The sequence below is a fragment of the Garra rufa genome, chromosome 10 (assembly GCF_049309525.1).
Source record: "Garra rufa chromosome 10, GarRuf1.0, whole genome shotgun sequence".
In the NCBI taxonomy this organism is placed as follows: domain Eukaryota; kingdom Metazoa; phylum Chordata; class Actinopteri; order Cypriniformes; family Cyprinidae; genus Garra; species Garra rufa.
The window spans coordinates 2276400-2295585 of NC_133370.1; positions in this window are offsets into that span (position 1 = coordinate 2276400).

Sequence of the window (19186 nt, forward strand, 5' to 3'; positions counted from 1 at the left end):
TGTTAAGTTCAATAGTAAGTAGATAGATGTACAGAGCAGTACACACAAAAATAAAGGTGCCATAGAAGAACCGTTTTGGTTCCACAAAGAACCATCTCTTTCTTACTATTTTATAATCTGAAGAACCTTCTTTCGCTCAAAGAACCTTTTGTAAAACAGAAATGTTCTTCAAATGTTAAAGGTTCTTTATGGAACAATTTAAACAGAAAAGTCATTTTATGGCATTGTGAACCACCTTTATTTTTAAGAGTGTAGCAGTAAAATTTGCTTAAAATGTGTTCTTGTCTCTCTGTTTCTTTGCTTGTCCTCCCTACTGTCTGTGATGCAAATGTTTTTAAAAGATTGATAACATTTTGTATGTATACATATCTAAGCCTATAAACCTATTTTCACCCTCAATTTCTGTGTAAAATTGTTTGTGTGTGTGGGTGTGCAGCCCATTTTAGCTGAAAATTGTGGCTCATTGTAGCTTAATCAGCCATTTCTTACTAAAACGTCCTTTTTTACACAAAAAATTAAACTTTTTTTATTTGAAGGAGCATGTCAAAACATTGTCATAAACCTTCGCTTTGTTGGTAAACTTACTTGTAATTGCTTTAGTACACTCTTAAAAATAAAGGTGCTTCACAATGCCATAGTAGAACCTTTTTTGTTGAAATGTTCCATAAAGAACCTTTAACATCTGACGAACCTTTCTGTTTCACAAAAGCTTCTTTGTGGTGAAAGGAGGTTCTTCAGAATTTAAAAAGGAAAGAAAGAGAGAGTTCTTTAAAGAACCTTTGACTGAATGGCTCTTTGTGGAACCAAAAACGTTCCTTCTATGGCATCGCTTGAAGAACACTTTAAAGCACCTTTATTTTTAAGAGTGTAACCTTATTAGTGATGAATGCACTTAACTTGACCTTCAGTTAAAGTTTGAAACGCAAACAGATTTAAAATGTAAAATAATCTATTAAACACATGCATTTTTGCATGCAACATCATGCAGTTATGATGTACCCAGTATACCATATAACTGCATGGTGTTGCATGCAAAATTGGATTATATATATTAAGCAGATTCTTTTTTATATAAATTAAAATCTTTTTGTAGTTTTATTAATATTTTATTTTATTTAAAATGCATTATTGGTTATTAGTAGCATTTGCTTATTTTATATAAATTAATTAAATTCTATTCATATTTTAAAAATTTTCAGTACAAAAGCAGGATTATATGTTGCATAAAAAAAAAAAGAAGTAATTTCTTTTATCATCCAACAGAAAGTGTCATCATTCAAACAGCAAATATCAGTAATGAATCGATGAATTCTGTTTAAAGCATAATAATTCAGCATATTAAACTGGATGCTTGCATTTAAAGATGCCCTGGTTTTCATCTGCACCTGGATCTTTTCAAACCTCCAATCATAACCAGAGGAGAAATATGGCAGCCTCATTTTTTCCCTTCCACAGGCATATTGATTTTGTGAGGGAACAAAGGAGGATGGAAAACGCTGGAGATAGAGTGTGAGGAAAGCATGTCATTTATTCTGAGAACGGAGAATCTGCTTCACAATAAGCAAATCAAGATGAAAACAGCATGGTGGACTCATTTATATCACGACTGAAATCTAACATTCGACATTAAATGAGCACAGCAGCATCATGAGACTTCAAATCGCACACTATGCATATAAAGAAGAGGAAAATGCCATAGAATAAAGCCTGCATGATGCATGAAGCGTGTGTGACGCTGCATGTGTGTGTGTTGTTTAGTTTTACAGTATGTGAGAGTGAGAGTGTTGAGCTTGTGTTTGGGTGATTAGTCTGGTTGGCCAGCGATAGAGAGAGTTGATCAATACTGCATCGATTGGAGCTGCCGAGCGTCAGGGGGATTGAGAGAGAGAGAGAGAGAGAGAGAGAGAAAGAGGAAGGGGCTGCAGGTTGACTTTTAAAAATCCTTTACTCTGGAGATGACAAATAATGCTTGCAATTGGAAGCAACATGAAAACACTCGGATTTCCAGCTGACTCCAGCTGTGAAGCTGGTTTTCATACGTTCACATGGAGACTTGTGAATGTTTCCACCAACGCTCTTCACTCTCAAAACAAAAAATAACAGAAAAAAAGGTACAAATGCTTTCATTGGGTCAGTGTTGCCAAATATGGAAGATGGGTCAAAAGTCTTAAAATGGAATACATGAAATTCGACACCGTCGACACACACTTTTGTCTGTGATAACTCAACAAAACACAGCAGCCAATAAAATTGCTGTATTTGAGGTTATATTTGCATATTTTCAGTATGTATGTGTGTATACAAACAACAGTCAGGTTTCATTAAAGGAGAAGTTCACTTCCAGAAAAAAAATGTACAGATAATGTACTTACCCCGTTGTCATCCAAGATGTTCAAGAAATTATTTTTCTCCATATAGTGGACTTCCATGGTGCCTATGGTGTGTGCGGTACTGTTCTTTTCCCAAAAGGGTGCAAGAACCTAAAGGTACATATTATTACCTTAATGGTACATATTTGTACCTTTCGAAAAAGGTATTTTTTTTTTCTTTGAGTATAGAGTATTCTGGGTGTTTTTTAAAAAAATATATATTTTCCATTTTAATTTTAGTTAAAGCGCTAGTAATTTTGTTGCATTTTTTTTTTGTTTTTGTCATTTTTAGTTTTTATAATTTTTTTTCTTTAGTTTTTTTTTTAATTTTGTTTTGTTTTAAAATTTTTAAATATTTTTAATATGTATACATATTTTTTTATTAATTAATTTTTTTAATATATATTAGTACATCAATTTAAACTAAATTAATTGCTGAAATGCTACCTTGACAATTATTGGAAAAAAAAGTATTTTATTTCAGTTAGTGTTTATTTTATTTCATGTAGTTTTAAAGTTTAAACTAAGTTTTTTTATAGTTCATATTTTTTTTTATTTTTATTGTAGGTGAAAAAATAATAAAAAATTTTTTTAAATTTTGTGTTTTAATATATTTAAATATATATTTTTATATGCCTACAGAGTTTTTATTTTTATTTTTAATTTATGTATTAGTACATCAATTTAAACTAAATGAATCACTGAAATGCTACCTGGGCAATTATCTGAAAAATAAAAAACATATTTTTTTTAGTTAATGTTTAATTTATTTAATGTAATTTCAAAGTTTGAACTATAACATTTTTTATAGTTTCTATTTGCGTTTTTCGTTTTTAAATTGTAGGTAAAAAATAAATTTTTTTTTGTGTTTTAATATTTTTAAATATGAAATATTTTTTTATTGTATTGTTATTTTTAATTTGTTATTTATATATTAGTACATCAATTTAAACTAAATGAATCGCTGAAATGCTACCTTGGCAATTATCTGAAAAATAAAAAAATATTTTATTTCAGTTAACGTTTAATTTATTTCATGTAGTTTTAAAGTTTAAACAAACATTTTAATTTTTTATTGTAGGTAAAAAAAAAATTATATTTTTTAAATATTTTTTATATGCATACATAGTTTTTTTTTCTTTTTAACTTATTTTTAAATTAATATATATTAGTATATAAATTTAAACTAAAAGAATCACAGAAAAATGTTGCCTTGGCAATTATCTGAAAAAATCTTTTGTATTTTATTTCACTTGACGTTTAATTTATTTCATGTATTTTTAAAGTTTAAACTATAAAGTTTTTTTTATAGTTTTAGTTTTAATTTGGTTATAGTTAAGCCTGACTGCTGTGGTATTCTGAATAGTTTCTAGCATGTTGCTATGTGGTTGCTAGGTAATTTGTGGATGTGGATTGTTACATTTTGGCCAACAGTCAATTGAAGTCTATAAAAAAAGCATTAGTTTAAAATCCAAAATTTTATTTGTAATATTCACCCTAAAATGTTGCTTTTGTTTCAGGAACCAAACTGTATTTTTGTAAACAGCCCGTTTTCAAAAAGGCTAACTCCAAAATAGTTCAAATCATTCTTTTGAAAGCAACACTTCCTCATGAAAGTCTGTCAGTTTTCCTGCATTTGTTGCTTGCAGGCGGTTTTCACACTGAAGTGCATTAGAAATCTTCATGGTGTTTCGTCACGGCCTGCGGCGCCGATACGACGTGTGCAATCAGACTCTATAAAAACACACCACGGATGAGAGTTGAGAAACTGATTGGAGAGCCCTTACAGAAGTATATATATATGTGTGTGTGTGTGTGTGTGTGTGTGTGTGTGTGTGTGTTGGTAGCCCCTGAATGCTGCAAAAGGCATTGTTATTAGTATTGATCCATATCCTTGACTTAGGTGGTAAAAATGTGCTCTATTATTAGGCCCGTGTGCTTTGTTTTCACTATTTGAGAGCTGTCCTTTCCAGGATGAGATGTGTGAAAGCCCTCTAAATCTTGTCGCAAATACACAATGAAGACCTTTAAAGGTCAGCTTACCTTAATATGGACCTCCAGTCTAATGGAAATTGCATATTGTTATTGGTCTCTCTGAATATTGTGGAAGCATTAGGGAAATGCTAAAAAGATGCACTTTAAAAACAACAACGAAAAAAAGCCAAAACCATTAATAGATATGATTTACATCTGTTTTACTAACTTTAGTGTAATTGAGACACTGTTATAGTTTTCAGTGTAGTTTTATGTTAGTCTTCATTTTTATATTTTCTATTTTATTTTTAGTTTGTAATTTAGTTTTTATAATTTTTTTGGCTTGTAGTTTTTAATTTTAGCTCAAGTTAAATAAAATAAAATAAAACATTGCCTTTCCAACTAGTTTTTATATCTTTTATTTTTATTTCAGTTAACATTTATTTCAAGTAATGAAAATGGTTTTAGTGTTTTACTTATATTACTATCATTAACATAGTATAATTGTTTTGTATTAATATTTTAATACATTTGAATAATATTTACGTTTTTATATTTATGCTTTACATTTAAATTTTAATTTCAGGTAAAGTTTTAGTAAATTGATTGTGTTTTGTAATTGCTATTAATTTGTTTTTAAATGTCTAAAGTTTTTATACTTTTTTTAGTATTAGTTTTAGTTATTTTAGTGCATTAGGTTAAACTAAGTAAAAAAAAAATTGCTTGTCAACTAGCTGTAAAAAAAAAAAAAAAAAGAGAAAAGAAGCTTTGTATTTTAATTTCAGGCTATGTTTTAGTAAATTTGTTGTTTTATGTAATTGCTATTCATTTGTTTTTTTTTTAAATGTCTAAAGTTTTTTTTTATAAATGTTTTATTCCAGTATTAGTTTTTAGTTTTTTTAGTGCATTAAGTTAAACTAAGTGAAAATAAGAAATGTTGCTTGTCAACTAGCTGTATGTATATATATATAATTTTTTTTTTTTTGCTTCAGTTATTGTTTATTTATTTCAATTACGATTTTATGGTTTTAGTGTTTTACTTATATTACTATTATTGAGAAACTATTATTGTTTTGTATTATTAATTCATTTGATTAATATTTAAGTTTTTATATTTATGCTTTAAATTTTAATTTTAATGTCAGGCAAAATTTTTGTCAATTTGTAATTGCTATTAATTAGGTTTTTAAATGTCTAAAGTTTTTATACATTTTTTTAGTATTAGTTTTAATTATTTTAGTGCATTAGGTTAAACTATGTGAAAATGAAAATGTAAAAACAAGTATTTATATATACATTTTTGTTTTGTATTAATATTTTAATAAATTTTATTAATATTTAAGTTTTTATATTTATGCTTTACATTTTAATTTTAGGTAGAATTTTAGGTAAAGTTTAAAGTTTTAGGTACAAAATTTTCACTGAATAATTTCAGTTAAACTAAGTGAAAATAAGAAATGTTGCTTGTAGACTAGCTGTAAAAAAGTAATTTTTTAAATATTTATTCTATTTTTGCCTCAATCTATTTATTTTAATTAATATTTTATTTCAAGTCATGTATTTTTTTTTATGGTTTTAGTTTAGTTAACTAAAATAAACTTGGTTAACTTACATAACAATCAACAAACTTTGTTGTGTTCATCTGTTTCAAACAATATACAGCATGCATATAAAATGTATGTTTCTGTGTTATTTTACAGGAGTGTGCCTGTATGTATGTCAGATCAAATTTTACTGACCGCATTTTTAGTGCATTTCGTTGCCATATGTCAGAGGTCAAAGGTCAGAAGCAGTGACCTCTCATGTGCCATTGCTCTGATCACCATAATCAGATCTATAAAGGCACTTGAGTGAACAGAAACATTTACTAAGATGCAAAACAATAATGCATGTTTGCAAATGATTTAGCATCTGTGGCATGAATATATATATATATATATATATATATATATATATATATATATATATATATTATGGTTTCATTGGTCAATATAGGAGTTAATGCAGTGAGGGAGTCTGTTTGTCCATCCGTCCATTTAGACTTTCCTATCCTGTTTTTCTCCTCCACAAACAGACATTAAAAGAGACCAAAAGATGACTCAATAAAAATCTAAAGAGGCCCTTCACTAAATCAATGGCTGACCCGCTTCACTTTCACCCTCTCAGAGGTGTTCAGGGGTTCAGAAAAGGTCAGAGGTCAACTGTTTGTGTTAAACTCTCCAGGAGAGATGTTGCGTAACACGCCACCTTTTATGATGAGTCACGCGTCGGAAACGTTTCATTGGCGTTCAGAGGAGGTCAAGAGAGTTCAGGTGCCGTTTACCGCCTTTTTAAATCACAGGTACTTATCAATAACTCTTAGATGCTCCATACCTAGTCTTTAAAAAGCTCTAGAGTTTCACATCAGCCTGATTCCACCAGATATACTGAGAAATGTGCAGTGTTACTTTTAAAAGTAATGCAATACAATATTGAGTTACTCCCTAAAAAAGTAACTAATTACATTATTTAGTTACTTTTTATGGAAAGTGATGCGTTACTTTTGCGTTACTTTTTAAATCTGGGCAGGGCTTGCTTGTTTGTTTTTAATATAAAAAGTTCTATTTTTTGGCAAAGGTAAAAGCCTTTCTACACCAAAAATCATAGAGAAAAGTAAATTGACGTCTGAACAGTAGACCGCAGAAGAAAAAATGTCAACTCTTCAGCAATAAAAAAAGAAAAATCGATCATCGAAGGTCAGCAGCAAAGACATCGGTTTATAAAATGGGACTAAATACATAAAGAATATTTATTTAACATTTAATTATTGCAGGTTTGTGTTGAATTTCACTGTTTTCATTCATTTTGAAGAACACTGTGTCTGTTTTTTAGTGAGTGAGATGAATTAATGCATGTTCACATTTATTCTAGAACTAAAGTAACATCTTATTCAATTTCTCACAACATGAGGACAGGAGAGCTTTTAATCAATAAATGGTGCAAAAGTAACTCAGATATTTTCTTGTCAATTAAAAAATAATGCATTACTTTACTAGTTGATTGGGAAAAAATAATATTATTATGTAACTTGCGTTACTTGTAACGCATTACCCCCATTATGTGTGACTTTAAAACAGCTGGTCACTTACAAATAGAGAATCTCTCTCTGTTCGCTCAGCAAAGCTGCATTTATTTGATCAAAAATGCTGTGAAAATAGTGAAATATTATTACAATTTCAAATAGCTGTTTACTATGTGAATATATGTTAACGTTTTATTTATTTCTGTGATCAAACCTGACTTTTCAGCATCATTACTCCAGTCTTCAGTGTCACATGATCCTTCAGAAATCATTCTAATATGGTGACTTGCTGCTCAAGAAACATTTCTGATTATTATCAATAATTAAAAAAGTATTTTTGTGCTAACAATGATACACCATCATTCAAAAAAAAAACCAAATACAATATATACAAATATTTTTTTCTAAAGTTTGCATGGGTCAAAAACTAGAAAGGGTTTAAGCATGAAAACAATAAATGTAATACTGCTTTAAATTGTTGTATTTCCAAAAAAAAAAAAAAAAAGTTTTGTTTATTTGATTGCATTTTTGTTTTTCTAAGGCAAAAATAAGTATGATACATTTTTCCTTAATTTACAGAAGACACATACTTAAATGTAATTCATTGTAACAATCCTGCCAGGCATATTTACAACAACAACAACAACAAAAATCAATTTATGACATATTAAAAGATGAATTAATTTCAACCCAAATACTAATTAGTTGTAATTCTACACTTTTTAAATTTGGCACTATCCTGGGTTTTGCCCATTTTTCAGTAAGAATTGTTTTGCTCAAGTGAAACACAATAACATTTAATATGCTCCCTTACTATTTTATATATTTTAATATGCACAAGAATAAGCATGTTGTTTGCATTTTTACATATTGTGTTGCACTGAATGACAGTGTAACATTATTTCAACCAAATTTTAACATTTTATTTTCCAAAAACTTATTTGACACCTTAAATGTAGACACTTTACTTGCATTTAATGTGCTTTCTATGGACATAAAATCACTTTTGTAAATTTATTTTGATGTGGACACCGTGCAGAATCTGCAAAATGTTAATTATTTTAATCAAAATCAAAGCGATCATTCAAAATGCATGTTATTTTTTATTTAGTACTGACCTGAATAAGCTATTTCACATATAAGATGTTTACATATAGTCCAGAAGAGAAAATAATAGTTAATAAAAATGACCCTGTTCCAAAGTTTACATTCCCTGATTCTTAATACTGTGTTGTTACCTGAATGTTCCACAGATGTGTTTTTTGTTTAGTGATAGTTGTTAGTGAGTCTCTTGTTTGTCCTGAACAGTTAAACTGCCTGCTGTTCTTCAGAAAAATCCACAAATTCTTTGGTTTTCTAGCATTTTTGTGTATTTGAACCCTTTCCGACAATGACTGTATGATTTTGAGATCCATCTTTTCACACTGAGGACAACTGAGGGACTCATATGCAACTATTACAGAAGGTTCAAACACTCACTGATGCTCCAGAAGGAAAAGCAATGCATTAAGCATTGCATTTTTTAATGATCTTGGAGCTCAAAATATATCACAAATATCATTGCATAGTAACTTTCATAACCTGATGTTTCTCATTACAGAGCTCTGATGTAAAACTAGACAGCATTATTGGTGATAGATGGTGTAATCAGACTGTGAATCCTCCCTTGATGGCTTTACATTTTAATTTGATCTGCAGGAGATTTTTAATTTCTGACTGTAATCTCTGCAAGTGTCTCTCCTTTCTTTGCCCTTGTTCTCATGCAGCGACCCCAGGACTCTAACACACGGCTGTCCTGATCGTGCCACTGCTTTTAAATTAATATATTGATATTGACAAGCCATCTGCTGCAGGGCATAAATTATTGGGAGGAAGAAGGCTTTGATCACGTGTCTTTTAGCATCCATGATGACATATACACCCCCTCTGGGATGAACTCCGCTGGTGCCATTTTGAAATGCATTCAGCCAGCAGAAGCTTTAGCAATCTACATTTACATTCATGCATTTGGCATATGCTTTTATGCAAAGTGACTTTCATGCATGCATTTGATCAGTTCATGCATTGCATGAGAATCTAATATTTAACTAAACAGAGGTAACACACTGTTAAATTTCACACTGGATTTTTTTAATGGTAAATAAAGATTATTATGGTTTACAAGAAAATACAATTTCAATTTCAAATTTAATTCAGTGTGTTAACTGAGAACGCTCTGTAGTTAGTTGTGAAAATTTATATTCATTTAGGAGTAAAAATGTTTGAAATCTTGCTCCAGTTTTTTTAAGTGCATTAAAGCATTTCAAGGTCACATTTTACTTAAAAAAAATGTAAGCCTTGAAATATATGCATAAAAACATAATTCTTATTATAATGTAAAAAAATTACATAAAGTATTCATACATAATGGTACATATACTGTTTTTTTATAACAGTATTTAATAAAAAAACATATTACATGCAATATTCACTGTAAAAAAATCCTTTACTGTACCTCACTAATGCAATATATAAAAAACAAAAATGCTAATATGTAAATAAAATATATATAAAAAAAAATTTCTTCATATAACAACTATATATAATAAAATAATAAATGTAAAAATAAAATATATAAATAAAATTAAATAATTATTTATTAAATATCGTAAATAAAAAAGAAAAGTGTAAATATATAAATAAACTATATGGAAAATCGTTCTTGTATATAACAAATATATATATATATATATATATAAATTAATGAATTGTAAATAATTAAATATTATGCATACATTCAATATGAGGAAAATGCAAATATATAAATGAGATAAACAAAAAAACTATACATATTAAAAATATAAAAATAAAATATATTAATACAATAAATTAATTTAATTATATATTATAATTTATATCAATTGTATAATACAATGAGAATTTGAGAGAAAATATTGTTTCTGTATTTTATTTGTTGTATTTAGTATTTTATTAGAACTGTTTTACTATTTTTAGATATTTTTTGATCTATATATACATATACACAGACACAATAGTTTTGACATCTAAAAATGTATATTAACATGCATCCATATTGTCACTATTTTTAAATGTGAAATAAGAAATGTTATTTTATCCGTAGCTTTTTCTGATTTCCCTGCGATTTACATGCACAGCAAACTGGTCAATATTCTAATCATCTTGATGAAGGTTGTGCCGGTTAAAAGGACGGCCAATCAGTGTGAGTGCCGTCCAGCCCTCCGGCCACTGCTGACCCCCATGACCCCCTGAGTGACCCTCAGGTCAAAGGTCAGCTCCTAAGGTCAACCATCTCCGGCCACTGCACTGGACAGAGTCGTCTCCATGGATACAGGGGCGACCTGAGAGACTGTGGGAGTCATGGAAACGACCCTTAGAGATCAGGCTGGTGTTTCCAGAAAAGACCTTCTGCTCCCTCTGCTGGATCTCAACAAACACACGCTGGAGCTCAGAAAGAACAAAAGCTGCTGGCTGATTTTCCTTGTGCCGTGATCAAATGTTCATTGCAACCACAATCTAATGTCAGTCTGCATGTAAAATCAGTCTAGACTTGTATATATAGCAAGCTGGAAGCATTTCAAACTTTATTCTTCTTCACAATTTAAAATTTTAATACTGAATTGAGGAAATGTTTTATGTAATGTATAATGCTGTGGTTCCACATTGGCCTGTAGATCTGTTCTAATGCCATTTCCTTTTAATTGAGACTAGAAAATTTGTCTTTCGTCTCCAATGCAAAATGTCTTTGTCTTGAGAGTTTTCTGATCAAGTGTGCTTATATTCACCATTCATGGTGAATTATGGCCCTCTAGTGATGTAGTAGTGTAAAACACTTCATAGATTAATCTTCTGCTCATAAACAATGATAAATACAATTGTAACATATATTATATTATATTTTTTATATATATAATGTAATGTTATATTATATTGTATTATACACTTCTAAAAAGCTTCATTTATTTAACAAAAAATCAGTAAAATTATTAAATATTATTACAATTTAAAATAAATGTGTTCTATGTGAATATATTGTAAAAATGTAATTTATTTCTGTGATCAAAGCTGAATTTTCAGCATCATTACTCCAGTCTTCAGCGTCACATGATGCTTCAGAAATCATTATAATATGCTGGAAAAAATACATTTGTCATTATTATTATTATTATTATTATTATTATTATTATTATTATTATTATTATATTACTATTATTATTATTATTATTATTATTATTATTATTAAAATTATTATCATTATTATGTTATATTATATTATATTATATTGCACTATACACTTTTAAAAAGCTGCATTTATTTAACACAAAATATAGTACAATAATGAAATATTATTACAATTTAAAATAAATGTGTTGTATGTGAAGATATTTAAAAATATATAATTTGAGTGATCAAAGCTGAATTTTTAGTATCATTACTCCAGTCTTCAGTGTCAAATGATCTTTCAGAAATCATTATAATATGCTGGAAAAAATACATTTCTCATTATTATTATTATTATTATTATTATTACTCAAATTATTATCATTAAATTATTATCATTATAATATTATATCATATTATATTGTATTATACACTTCTGAAAAGCTTCATTTATTTAACAAAAAATCAGTAAAATTATTAAATATTATTACAATTTAAAATAAATGTGTTCTATGTTAATATATTGTAAAAATGTAATTTATTTTTGTGATCAAAGCTGAATTTTCAGCATCATTACTCCAGTCTTCGTCGTGGTCACATGATCCTTCAGAAATTATTATTATAAATATTAATACATAAATAAAAATACATTTGTCATTATTATTATTATTATTATTGAAATTATTATTGTTAAATTATCATCATTATTATTATTCAAATTATTATCATTAAATTATTATCATTATAATATTATATCATATTATATTGTATTATACACTTCTGAAAAGCTTAATTTATTTAACAAAATTCAGTAAAATTATTAAATATTATTACAATTTAAAATAAATGTGTTCTATGTTAATATATTGTAAAAATGTAATTTTTGATCAAAGCTGAATTTTCAGCATCATTACTCCAGTCTTCGTGGTCACATGATCCTTCAGAAATTATTATTATAAATATTAATACATAAATAAAAATACATTTGTCATTATTATTATTATTATTATTATTATTATTATTATTATTATTATTATTATTGAATTATTATTGTTAAATTATCATCATTACTGAAAACAGTTGGTGCCGAATATTTTTGTGGAAACCGTTTATTTGAACCTGTACTCAGGTAATAAACGTCTGGTCATGTGACTCGTTGATTGATGACGTACATTCGCTGCTGTGAGCCTCAGAAGTTTTGTCGTGGTTTTCAGGCGGTTTTGTGAATTTTACGTTTAACATTTTATATTTATTTGCTGATTCTGCGTGATTATGTCCACAGATGTTCTGGAAGCCATAGTAAGTAGATTTATTTTCATCTTTATATTGAAGAGACTGTTTTACCGCCGTTTAGATCACGGTTTTATTGAACTGTGGCGTTCATTTGACGCTTTTAATTCTTTATCCTACACTTAATAAAGAAAATATACAATTAAAAAATGACGGGGAAAACTCTGACTATAACGAAGTTTGTTGGAAGATCGTGTTTTGGGCCAAACATATATAACGTTTGAGCAAAACACGATTATTTTGTGACTTCTATCCAGTTTTGTGTTTTCTTTCCCAAATACTTGCTTTTTTGAATACATTTTTTTGAAAATGTGTTTTGGAAAATGTATTATTTTTCACTTTAGAGACACATTTGATTGTGACATCTTACTCCATGTAGTGTGACAACATGGAAGTGTGTTATTTCTTTTTTAATAACAGCGCAAATGTTCAATAGCCAAATCTTTAGGGTTGGTGTCTTTAGCCAGAATAATTGCAAAAGTAAACAGTGAGAAATGTAATAATAAAAAACTAACTAACACTAGGTTCTCTGATCTTGTTGTGTATTCTATCTATTTTTAGACATGTAACACTAGCTTTTTCTTTTTTCTATTCTATCTACTTTATTTTTATTTATTATATAATTAAAACTTGATATGTGTACTGCGTTTGACTGAATGGGACTTGTCATAGCACTTGCATGTTATTGCTCTTTTGTTTTTGATTGCTTCCATTGTCCGCTTTTGTAAGTCGCTTTGGATAAAATTAAATGTAAATTTAAATAAAATTGTGACAAACAAGCCTTCCCAAAAAATCCTAAAGCTTGGATTAAACCTGGGTGGGTATCATACACTTATTGACTTTGTAAAGAGTCACAGAAGAAAAATGGCCATCACATTACCAGATTTGAAAGTTATTTTATTTAGTGTAATTACTGTAATTTCTTTCTTTCCTGCTTTGGAATGATCATTGTTTTGCCGAATTTTAAAAAGCAAAATGAGTAAACTCTTGATGGGCTGAATATGATTTATCACTAAAAAGTAAAAAAAAAAAACTGAGTAAGCAAGTTTATATTTGTAGTCTGTTTTGATATGAATTAGAGAAAACAATTATAGCCAGACTTTGAAGAGGAGGACAATTGTAGATGTGTGTGATATGCTCTTTTGTTTGGCTTGGTAGAAGTATGAAAGGAGCCAATCAGTTTGTAACACAAAGTTTTTGGCTTGTAATTTATTTATCATTCAGATGGATATAATCCTTATCTTCATATAAATACCATTTCATAAAGATAACATTTGAAGCCCTACAGAAGACAATAGTGTCATTATCGAGTCAGTTTGAGTCAACTTGATTTAATGTTGATTCTTTCAGTTCAGTAACAGTGTCAATGTTGAATTTATGTATTAATAATTTGATAATAAAACACATTTCCATTTAAACCTTACTTTAATGTGACCATCTCAAAACAAATGCACATACAAATGATTTCAATGTGCTCAAGAGAGAGCAGATCGTGATTTAATTTAAAGCTTTAATGGCAGGTGTGATCTGGATGTGATCTGCAATAAGGCACAGACTGTGCTTGAATGAATTTTGAATCTTTATTCACAATTTCCATAATTTAAAGACAATTGAGTATTGTTTTCTTTTATATCATAGATGAAATAAGACATGCACATTAATAATTAGTCCTTAGTGATAGTGAAACAGTGAAAGTGACAAAATAATTCATACACTCTTAAAAATAAAGGTGCTGTAAAAGGTTGTTCACTGCAATGCCATACAAGAACTATTTTTGGTTCCACAAAAAAACATTCAGTCAAAGGTTCTTTAAAGAACTATCTCTTTCTTACCTTTTTATAATCTGATTCTGAAGAACCTTCTTTTGTCACAAAGAACCTTTTGTGAAACAGAAATGTTCTTTATGGAACCATTTAAACAACAACAACAAAAAAAAGGTTCTTCTATGGCATCGTGAAGCACCTTTATGTTTAGGAGTGTACTCAAACTATCAGACCTGTACTGCATGCAATTAACAGCAAAATTCAAAATGCAGGATTTTCAAATGACCCATTTACTGCTAGTTTTAACAAACATAAGTATTTTGTATATATTTAGGAAGTAATCATTGTTGCTAATAACAATGAGATAAATAAAATATCCCTTTGAAGTTTCAAATAAACATGTAAAAACAATTTCAATTGTTATCAAGAACAAGATTCAAGTCTCCATAAAATAAAGAAGTGATTAGATACATTTAACGATTAGTAATATGTTTTCATATTATAGAGTGGATAGTTCAAACCTTTTTTAAAAGCTTTATAACTTTTATAACCTAACCCTAACAGTCTAGCATTTGCTTCATAGATGATCTTGAACTACAGTATTATTCATAAAGACTTAAATCAAAGAATAAAATTGATCATTCATTTTTTTTTACACTCATTAGTCATTATTCATTATGCTTGTTCAGAAGTATTTGTCCAAACTCTCAATAGCGTCCTCTTTTGAGTGGTTTCTCCATTTATCTGGGATTTTACCCCGACCCTGAAATTTTCTCCAGGTCGAGGAACACTGTGAGGTTGTGGATCATGGTCTTCTGCTGTGTTTGTGCAGATGGCTCCACAGAACGGACACTGAACCCAACAGCACTGACAGAAGTGTTCATATAGAAGCTCATCAGGCCTGTCCTTATATTCCAGCTTCTGTAGAAACGTTTCTGTACTGAATTCTTTGCTCATGTTAGATATTATAGAAGGAAGTTTTTTTTCTTATTACCTCTGCTCGGAGTTTTACATCAACATCATCACAACTCACTCCTTCAAGATCCATTTCAAAGAATATCAGCACATCTGATAAATCCTCTGTGAAAATCTTCAACCACAAATCAGCATCTCCACTGTTTTTGTCAACACTTTCAGATGCTCTCTGCACTGCTTCTGTGATTAGCTTCTCCTTCTGTCTTAAATCATCTTTCATCTTGGGCAGAACACTGATGCTGAAGTTGACAGTGATGTACTGACTGACTTCATCTCTGATGAAACTCTTGAAGTGTTCTTTTGGATTATGAATATAGGTCAAATATGCATCAAAATCCTAATTTTCTGCCAGTCTCTTCATGATGTGTTTCTCCATATTAGATCTGTTTCCATTCAATGATTCACAGTTTGATCTCATTTCATCTGCCAAATCCCGGGCAGTTTTTTTGCAGACACTCTGCTGAATGGGTTCTTTGAGTTTGTTACAGATGATCTCGCCTATAATGGTTGCGGATGTTTTCCCCTGACAGTGCTTCTGGAAAATTCTGTAATATTCTTCTCTTTTTATTGCAAAGTAGTGGGTGAACAGGATCATTAGATTCCCTGAAAATGTTGTATTGTTCCTCAAAAGTATTTTGTACTTTGTTGAATATGGCAAGCCAAATCACTAAGGAAGTGTTTCTTGAATGTGCACTCGAGGTGCCACAACAGTAGCTGCGTTTCCATTACCTTTTAAATTGCGCAAATTGAAATTGAATGTACGCCTAATGGAAATGTCAGTTGTGTCAAAAAAATGTTTATGCTCACATGAGGTGGTTTTTCAGGCAATTCAGAAAAAAGGAATATTTTGCAAAACAGCAATTGTAACAGTTTTTTTTGTAGGTCACATTCGATTAAATATAGCCAAAATCCCACAAAAATCCATTGCCACGACTTATCGCAAGGGGAAAAAACTGTTTTAGTCAGTTTGGATGTGCGGATGTGCCACTGAGCAGTGTCATGTGCCAGTGGCTTCTGTGCATCAGATGTCATGTCACTTAATTTAAATACTGCTACTGTGCCTCTGGTGAAGGGGAATTGCTCCTCTAGAGGGTGCACTTTCTCTCAGCCACTGTAAGTCCATGTGACCAATCTAGATTTTTTATTAATTATAGGAAAACTAGTCTGATCAGTCTGAAAAGATATTGCAACAAACTAGTCTCTGCTGAGTTTGAGGCTTGTGGCATTAAAGTCCTAGGAGATAAAATCTGAAAAATTAGTCTCAGAACAAAATATAATAATAATAATAATTTTAAATAGTAAATCGAGAAAGTCACAAACTCGCATATGTGACTAAATCTTCACTCTGGGCAATAAAATGATGTCCAATATTAGCCACTGGCTAATAATTTCTCATTTTACTAGGGCAGTTTCTAGGGTGGTTGCTAGGGTGTTGCTATGCGGTTGCAAGGGTACCCAGGGTAGTTGGTAGTTTTTTACTATAGAGTTTTATAGAATTCTTAGGCTAATTTAGCAATTAGCTAATCACTATTAACAAGAAACTATTCACTGCTAGCATGTGTGGCATGTTGGGGGCACTATTTGCTAGCATGAGTCAAAAGATCCAACTCCCATGTCTCTACAATGCTCTGAATTTGAGATATAGGTCTTGCTATATGGTTGCTAGGGAGTGGCTTGGCAGCTGCCAATGATGGTTCTTCAAAGGCTGCTTGTCAGTAGGGTTGAGTACCGAAACCCGGTGCCAATACGGCACCGGTACTCATATGACCGGTATGCTCTGAATTTGAGATATAGGTCTTGCTATATGGTTGCTAGGGAGTGGCTTGGCAGCTGCCAATGATGGTTCTTCAAAGGCTGCTTGTCAGTAGGGTTGAGTACCGAAACCCGGTGCCAATACGGCACCGGTACTCATATGACCGGTATGTACCGGACCGAAACAGAACGCGAATTTCGGTGCCTCATTTCGGTGCCACTTAAGTGCCTGAACTATTGAAATATTTGTCTTCTGGCGCTATGACACGGATGTAAGAAGCATTGATTTGTCAACATGCATGATCGTTAGTTAAATTTAAATACTGCATTCATGGGGTGTGTTACTTTCTCTGCTTCAGCGATCTCCCGCGGCAGCGTAACAGCTCGTCATTCATGTTCGTGCAAAGGGAGACGGACAAAAGTTACCGATGCACGCCGTCATTTTATTTTATTTTTGTGTTGTCAGGTTCACAGTGCAAAGAGCTCCCGGGTGGAATAACTTGAGTGAACTTAAAACAAAGAATAAAAACTTTCTCCATCCGATTCAACTGCACTGCACACAGCGAGAGAGCACATCACATCGGCACATGTGTCGAACTACACTACCCACATTACACTTCGCTGTGGACTACAACACCCGTAAATAGCAGTCTTAAAGCGGCCACTTCTATTTCCCCTCTCCTGCAACAGGTGTCAGAATGATCGGAAAAAATATTTTCTGAATAAGAAAACTCATGTGAACTTTAACAATTTGGTCAACCTCCCACCTATAGGAATTTAAAAGCATCCCCCCTCTGCCCCCTGGTTTAGACTTGAAGGGAGACAGATCTGACCACTGGGCATGCGTACATCAATCTAACATTATTTTTATCACACTGTACAACAATAATACTGTTTATGTATTATAGTAAGGGCTAAGTTTAGGGTTGGGGTAGGTGTAGATGTTAAAAAAACACAATCTAATAGGTAGAACAATTAATTTCATTGTTAGTTTCCGGTCAGAGCTGTATCCCTTCTAGCCACAACCCTGCCCTCTGCCCTAGTCATACCAGGACATGCAATAAGTCAGGAGAGGTGTCCCATTTTGCCAGAGAAAGCAAATATGGCAATATTTCTGCAAAAGAATTGCTGAAATTTGAAGCTGTTAAATTATTGTAGTTGGGTTAGGTGGCTTCTAAAGGTTTTATTGTTGTTGTGTTTTGTATTTACTTAAATATTAATGTATACTTTAAACTTTTAATACATTTTTCATTTTAAAGAACTGTTTTGTCCAATAAAAAGATGTTCTTGTGTCATCCACCATTTTGTGGCTTTTTTTTTAAAATTATCGGTTCAGGCACCGTTTTGGCACCGGTACCGTTTTAAAAGTATCGATTTGGCACCGGTATCGAAAAAACCCCAAACGATACCCAACCCTACTTGTCAGTATGAATGATATAAACCATGTCATGTTTTTAGCATGATTAACACTATTAGCATGCGTCATTAACAAGATGCTAATATGTTTACCATTATGTTAATATGTTTAACATGTAATTAGCATGATGTTAGCATGTTTTAACACTTAAGTAGGTGATGCTAGCATGTAAGAGCATAATGTTAGCATTAGCATGATGTTAGCATATTTTGACGTATGTTAGTCATGGGGTGCTTTTTATTTATGTATCATCGTTTATTTGTTTTCGCTACCTTTCCTTTTGTCTTAGCTCCACCCCCCCAGAATATGAGGGAAGGATGCAAGGAAAGGAATTGAGGACAGAGGAATCAAAGCGTGAACTTTGGAATATTTTTGACCACTCAAGCGTCACTTCAAAGCGTCATTA